This window comes from Taudactylus pleione, unplaced genomic scaffold (assembly GCF_031769625.1).
Source record: "Taudactylus pleione unplaced genomic scaffold, aTauple2 ptg000095l, whole genome shotgun sequence".
Classification (NCBI taxonomy): Eukaryota; Metazoa; Chordata; class Amphibia; order Anura; family Myobatrachidae; genus Taudactylus; species Taudactylus pleione.
The window spans coordinates 4,980,719-4,988,007 of NW_028284497.1; the positions used below are offsets into that span (position 1 = coordinate 4,980,719).

The 7,289-nt window shown below is 41.6% G+C and overlaps 1 pseudogene; it reads right to left on the reverse strand.

Annotated features, from left to right (window-relative positions):
- Window positions 1-5,866: 5,866 nt before the first annotated feature.
- Window positions 5,867-6,832, reverse strand: LOC148526522 (taste receptor type 2 member 40-like; annotated as a pseudogene).
- Window positions 6,833-7,289: the final 457 nt, after the last annotated feature.

Sequence of the window (7,289 nt, forward strand, 5' to 3'; positions counted from 1 at the left end):
CCTCACCACCCCCAAACGCTCAAAGACTGTCAATCAGTCTGTGATGGATTCCTCTGTGCGTGCGAAATAGCAGTGCGATCGCAGCACACGTGCAGTGCAGCTTATATGCACGCGCAGTTGTGAACAATCGACTGATGTGCGTACGTAATTGCATTTGCTTACACTGCTGAATCAGGTCATATGTGTATATAAATGGTGTGTAGTTGCTTATGTCCAAGTCTGCAGTCCTGGTGTAAACCACCAGAAATAACTGTGGGGTGGGTGTTCTGATTAATCAAAGTTCAAAACATAAGTCAGTATGCAAAGGCTTGGTGCTGGGTGTTCATCTGTGTAACAAAAGGGTTTTGCAATGGATTCCGGTATCATGTACTGATGTAACACTATGTATAGTGTCGCCAGATTCCATCCAAAGTTATTGATGTGCATATGTATACCGTCACACCACCTCTAAAAATTACAGAAAACAAAGCATCAGGGACTGGTGGGCACTAGTGTAGGTAAGATATAAGGTCTTGCCCGGGTCTTGCTGCTCTATTGCTGGTCTACCAACGCCAACATCCTTGCTGTGCGTAGTCTGCTGTGTTTATGCATGTGACGGGCAGTATTAAGGTCTGGTATGACCAGATTAAATCTAGATATATATTTCTATCTATATATACACTATCTATACACTTGGTTTGATATCCATCATCATTATCAATATACACTTATACTAGCCCTATGTATTGTGCAAGATATCTTTCTGAAAACAGGCATAGATCGTAGTTGCATCAAAATGCCCTCAATTCACCCTTACTAAACATAGCCTACAAGCAAATAGCACATTACCACCATTCAGTCACGTGCAATTAGGGTAGGCAGGGGAGGCAAAGCCTCCCCTGTCATAGTCCTGAGATTTGATATAAAAATAATTACAATAATACAAATATTACAAATACAGATATTTATAACTTATAAACATCTTCTTTGTTTATTGTAATCATTTTTATAGTTAACACTCACCAGGTTTGTGGAGCTCCTTGGGACATCAGGGAGATGAGAGATGAGGCAGCAACAGCTCAGCCTCGCTTCTGTATTGTCAGACACTGCTTACAGAGCTGGGGTGGGACCATACCACGTACAGTAAGCTGCACAGAGAGAGAGTTAATAGAGGCATGCCTCTGAGTATGGGGGCGTGACTTGAGCACTGATGAATACCTTGGATGTGTCATGTGACCAGGAAGTGCACTGCAGTGTTTATAGATCGGAGCTCGGTCAGTAGCAGCAAGAGAAGACACAGTGATGCAGGTTGGAGAATCAATGGACACTGAAGCTTAATTTAGTGAGGGAAGAGTTACAGTAAATAGGGGGTGAGACAGACTCCCAGCACTGAGACCCATCTCCATGTGTGCCTCCCCAGCCATTGATCTCACCACACGTCACTGCCAGCAGAACACCCTTCCAGCCTCAAGTGGAGATGCGTCTAACTTGCGTACTACTCAGTATCACCCATAGATGCGTGCACTTGGCTCCAGAACAGGCACAGTGCTAAAACACAGAAGATCTGTACGCAAGAGTAACTTATGTTCAACACTGCATCAGCCCCTGGGTATTTATTTCCTTCTATATAGTCTCGATGCCTCATATTCTGATGTCCATGCTCTTCTCTGTATTTTACAAGCTTCTTTTCACAAAGTGTATTTATTTATCTATTTAGAGTTTACCTTTACATGAACATTTATTCAAACAAATATAATCCATCATGTGGACAAAATAATTTATTTAATTCTTATATTATAGATTTTTTTAATAACATATATGTGATATATATATATATTTATATTTTTCCCATTAGACTAAAAAAAAAATGTTTTGTGATCTCTTTAGAAACTAAGAAAAAAGTGATTCAGCCATAGGTACGGGCTCTACCACCTCACATATTTTTAAACAAGTACAGTTAATGTTAAATAGTATATGTATTTTAAATATTCATCTCTCAAACTTTCAACCAGGATATACCTAACAAGAAGTGATCTATAATGGTGTAAGTGTTGCAGATTGTTTCTTAATATAGTATAGGGGAAACATATAATCTGATTAAAAACACATCCTGCCCACATGATAAATATAATGCTTTTCATGTAATCTAAATTTCTTCTTGTTCACGTTAATATTTTATCATATAAACAAACAGAAAAAAAGTGATGTGGAAACACAATAATATAGTGGCATCTGTATAAGATATTACATATATGCATAGCCATACACACATATATATATATATATATATATATATATATATACATACATAAATGCACCTTATTTAAAATATACAACAAACTGCCATCGAAGACATGCTGTGCATTCGGGTTGGGATAATCATACAGTACATTCTCTGTAGCTCATCACAAAGGGTGGCAAAATTTAGAGATGCAGAGTGTCATTTTTGGGACACTCGCTAAGTCAAAATTAATAGGACACTAATTTACTGTCTATAAACATACCAGGGGACACATCATGCAGAAATACAGCTATACAAAAGTGATTTAAAATAAAATTACTTACTATAATAGGCAGTATCCATATCTGGTAAAGTTATATCACTTGTACAATGTCATATATGGTACTATGAAAGTGGGCAGGACAGGTCTTTATGTTGAAAGCTAAAGAAATGCAAAGATAATTAAATACTTTGCTATGATTGTCTAAATCTTATGTGCTATATGAAAACAGATAAATGAGGTTGAAAGGTCTCTGTAGTGTACACTATATGAGTTTCTGTGTTAACAGAGCTTTTTATTTATTAGATTAAATAAAGGTAAATTAGTACAACTCAACCATTTCTACAATATATTAAAATATTTGTAATATTCTGTCATTGTTGTAAAACAGAGTGAATTAACAAAACAAACCTCAGCGTTAAAAAAAAACCACACCTGTAACCACAATTTGCTTGGTTACAATGGGCTCTATTTACTACAATCCGCATATTGAATGCGGATTGTAGTGTGATATTACCGAGAGAATTCGCATTGCGAATTCAGGCAATATCACAGGGATTTATTATAAATCCCTTGCAGGGACAGAGCTTGCGATAAAGCTCTGTCCCTGCGGATCCCATCCGCACTCTAGTCGCGGTATTTTCGGAAAAAATACCGCGACTAAGAGCCCGCGCATGCGCCGACCGACCACCGCTACTACCCCCCCACCGACGCTAAGCCCCGCCCCTGCGCTAAGCCCCGCCCCCGCAATCGCGGACCCCCGCGACCCCCCCTCCCTTCATTACACTTACCTGCATCCTCCTGGCCTCCGGTGGTCTTCTCCGGGCTTCCCGATCAGGTGATCTCCCATACTGCACTGGGGCCCGATCACCTGATGACCGGGCCCCAGTGCACTGTGGGAGACCAGCTGACCGGAGAGGAGCCATTACCGGAGGCCCGATCACTGGTCCCTGGATTCAGGTAAGTAAAAAAAAAAAATGTTTAATTTTTTTAAAAATTTTTTTACAGCAATCAGCTTGCGGTCTATTTAGACCACATAGCTGATTACTGGTACCGGCTCCCGCCTCTGCTCTCCCCGTTAGAGCAGAGTGGGAGCCCGGTAACCGGGGGAGACCCTGGATAACGCCACCTCCAGGTGGCGTTATTATCACAGGGCTTCCCCCGGTATTTTTTTACAATTTATTTTTAGTAACTTGCACACAGATCACATTTCCCATTACAATTATGGGAAATGCGATCTGCTTTACTAAAAATAAGTGATACTGGGGGTTGGAGTAGAATTTTACTAATTCTACTCCAATTGCCCTGTAATAAATACAGGTGAAACTAAAATAATGTGAAAAGGGTGTGAAACCACCCTTTTTCACTTTATTTTAGTAAAAATAATGTTAATAAATAGAGCCCTATGTGTCCAAAGTCAGAGAACTCCCTGTCAGATTTGTTGCTGTGCTATCCCTCGGTAGGGTTGCGGATAGCAGAAGTTTGAAGACCCGCTGGCCGCCTGATCCGGCCACGGCTGTGCAGCTCACCGCAAGATTCCACAAGATAATACTATGGGGACCATTTATCAAAGTGTATTTGAGGTATAATCCATGAAAACCCTCGTTTTCAGGGGTTTACCTCAAATATTAAGTATCCCCCGTATGTATTAAGGAGGAACTGCAACAGGTAACTCTGATACCTGCTATGATCCCTCCATTACCGCAGACAGCCGCATCCTCCATAGGTTTCTATGGGGGATGCGATGCTGCCAAATTTACCAATATCTGGAATGCGATGCATTACAGATACTGGCCCCCGCAGCTAACGGCATCTGAAAATGTTGTTAGCCGCTGTAGCCTATGGGCTACACCACGCATAATTAGCCGGTGGAGGGATACGCTGGAACCCTCCCCGGCTATGGCAGCAGTGCATGTACAGTCCACGGGATTGCGCATGCGCAGCAGCCCCTGCACTGGCCGGCAGCTCTCCGGAGACATCGCAGGAGCCTGTGTCCCTGCATGTCCTGGATGATACATCCAGCCGCTATGATCTGAGATGCGATGGGCGTTACTGGCATGCCCTGATCGTGTTGCAAAAGCGATCATTGATAAATGGGGGCCTATATCACAGTTCTCTGAAGAGAGTCAGCTGTTCAAGGAGATATATTCACCGCAAATGTAGTGGTGCGGCCACGGCTTGTGAAAATCTCTAAGATGGATAAAAATAGGTTATTACAGGGCATACAGGGTAATCCTGATCTGGCACACAGCACACAGCACATTCCAGGCAGCGGGCAGCAACGCGCTTCGTCCCTATCATGGGACTTTTTTAAGCTGTCATTGTTGCAAAACAGTGTAGGATTGTGAAACCTGAAAACTCTGAAATTCACCCAACTGACACTTTCTAAGAAAGCGCTAATAGAATTTCAGGTATTAAATGAATATTTTGCGCATGACCATTACATTGTACTCTGTGTAAAAAAAATTGAATAAATATAAAGAAAAAATTCCACTAGAACTAAAATGATATTGTAATTCTCCTCTATGCAACTAGCAAACTATGGGCCTGATTCATATATGTACAGTACAGGGAAGTGGCTGTGCAACACCTTGACAACTAATATGCAGGAGGCTTCTGAGGGTAAAAAACACCTCCAGCCGGCACAGCAGAACCGAGTGCTGCATCCAAAGATGCTGCATTGGATCATCATGACGACCTTCGCGACACCCCCTCCCCCCCCAATCCTGGGAACGCAGGCTGTTGCCACCCCTCCCCCGTCACCAAATGGCTGTGATCATGCAGGACTCGTTATGCACATGCACAGAACATGTCCTGCACATGCAGAGGTGCTCCGCTATCAGCAATCTACGTAAACCATCGCGTCTGCATACATTTCTGAACCACGCCCTATGAGTGTTCAGTATCCAGGACGCCCACCATTCATGAGAAGCTCACTCCTGACTGACACATGGCCAATTCCCCTATTTAGAGGAATAAAATAATGATTGAAATTCATGTCCTCCAGCACCATGGGGCTTTCTTGTGCTGTGAGAGCTAAATATTGAATGTGAGATGTGATAGATTGCATCATACACAACGGGGGTCATTGAACTCAAAACTATTTTGCCCCCTCTGGTAGAAGAATTGGTGGTTTATAAGGTGCAGGTGGTGAGTATATTGCAGGCCATTTTAGAGACAGTTTTACTATTTGAGGGTTTGGGTGGTGTTACTGCATAATGTTAGATATGTGTCGTGTTGTGTTGTCATATTTTTTGTGACCTCAAAATACCTTAGACTCATTTTACTATAAAGCCAAAAGCAGGGTGAAGATGACTAGTAAATATCACAGAAATTGGTTTCACTTTTGAGAATCTGCCCCATATTAGTCCATAATTCCATGATGTTCACTTTTCTGGTAAGTGCACTGTCTTCTTCAGTCTTATAAACAACACTTTCAGTGTCTTGGGCTTTTCCTTGTTTCAATTACATTTGCAATGGAGTAAATTGATAAACACTTGCTTCAATTTAGGGCTCCCAAAAATGAGTACAACTGACTGTGCAGGAGAATAACTATAAATTACTATCAAGCAAATGCAGAAACCTGGAGTATATAGAGGGAAAGCATCTATAAACACTAGGATTTCTGATATGTAGAAAGATAAGTACAAAAATAGGAGGCAACTTAAGGTCCTGGCTGCCCTCACCCGACCTTCTGCCCGAGCACTCAGATCTCCATTTGCATTTCTGTCTGACTTGTGAGTTTGAGTCACAAGTGACTTGATGATCAGTCCATTGACAATTCCTACCAAAACTAATGGTAGGGAACAGCTGATGAGGTTAGTGGGCAGCAGATATGCACAATTCAGTTTGGGAACAGAGATTTCCATACTCATATTATATGACATGTTCAAGTCTTGAGGATCCCTATAGAAGCTCCAGGCTGCAGGCACACCAGTACCCATTGCCATGAACACAGAGGCCAGTAGAAGATGTGGGACCAACTGGGAGACTCCAATCTTAAGTCGTATTAAAAATGGATGAGAGAATATGACAATCTGCAAGTAGTAATTGACTGAGAGGCAAACGGTGAACCAGAAACTGCAGTAAACAGGAAGAATAAGCATGACTGTAAAGAATTCATCAGAGAAGTAAAGATCGGTCTCCAAGAAACTCATGTAATCATTAGCCAACATGATAAACTGAAATAAAATGTTGGATACACAGAGAGTCATCACAATGATGTTGGATTGACTCTTACCCTTAGTTTTGTCTATGAGATTGACAGCAATGATGAAGGAATTGGTGAACACTGCCATCACGGTGATGATACCCAAAACAGCCATAGAAGCCACTATAAATACTGGAACCATCAGATAATTGTGCACACTTATAACTAACAAGATAATCTGGATAACGTTCTGTAACAGCCGGTACAGAGTCCTGTGGGTAATGTGTATCGATATTAGATAAAAGCTGAGTAGAGAAAAGATAAGAATGGGCACTGTATAAGGGGCACTACTGAGGGCACTGTATAAGGAGCACTACTGAGGGTACTGCATAGGTACTGCATAGGGGTACCACTACTTGGGGCACTGTATATTAGGGGTGTGCACCGGCCACTTTTCGTGTTTTGGTTTTGGATCTGGATCTTTCTTCGTGTTTTGGATCTGGATTGGTTTTGCCAAAACCACCCTTCCGTGTTTTGGGTTCTGGGTTTTGTGTTTTGGATCTGTATTTTTTTTAAAAAAAGCATAAAAACAGCTAAAATCACAGAATTTGTAGGTTTTTCTGCTCCTATGCTATTATTAACCTCAATAACCTTAATTT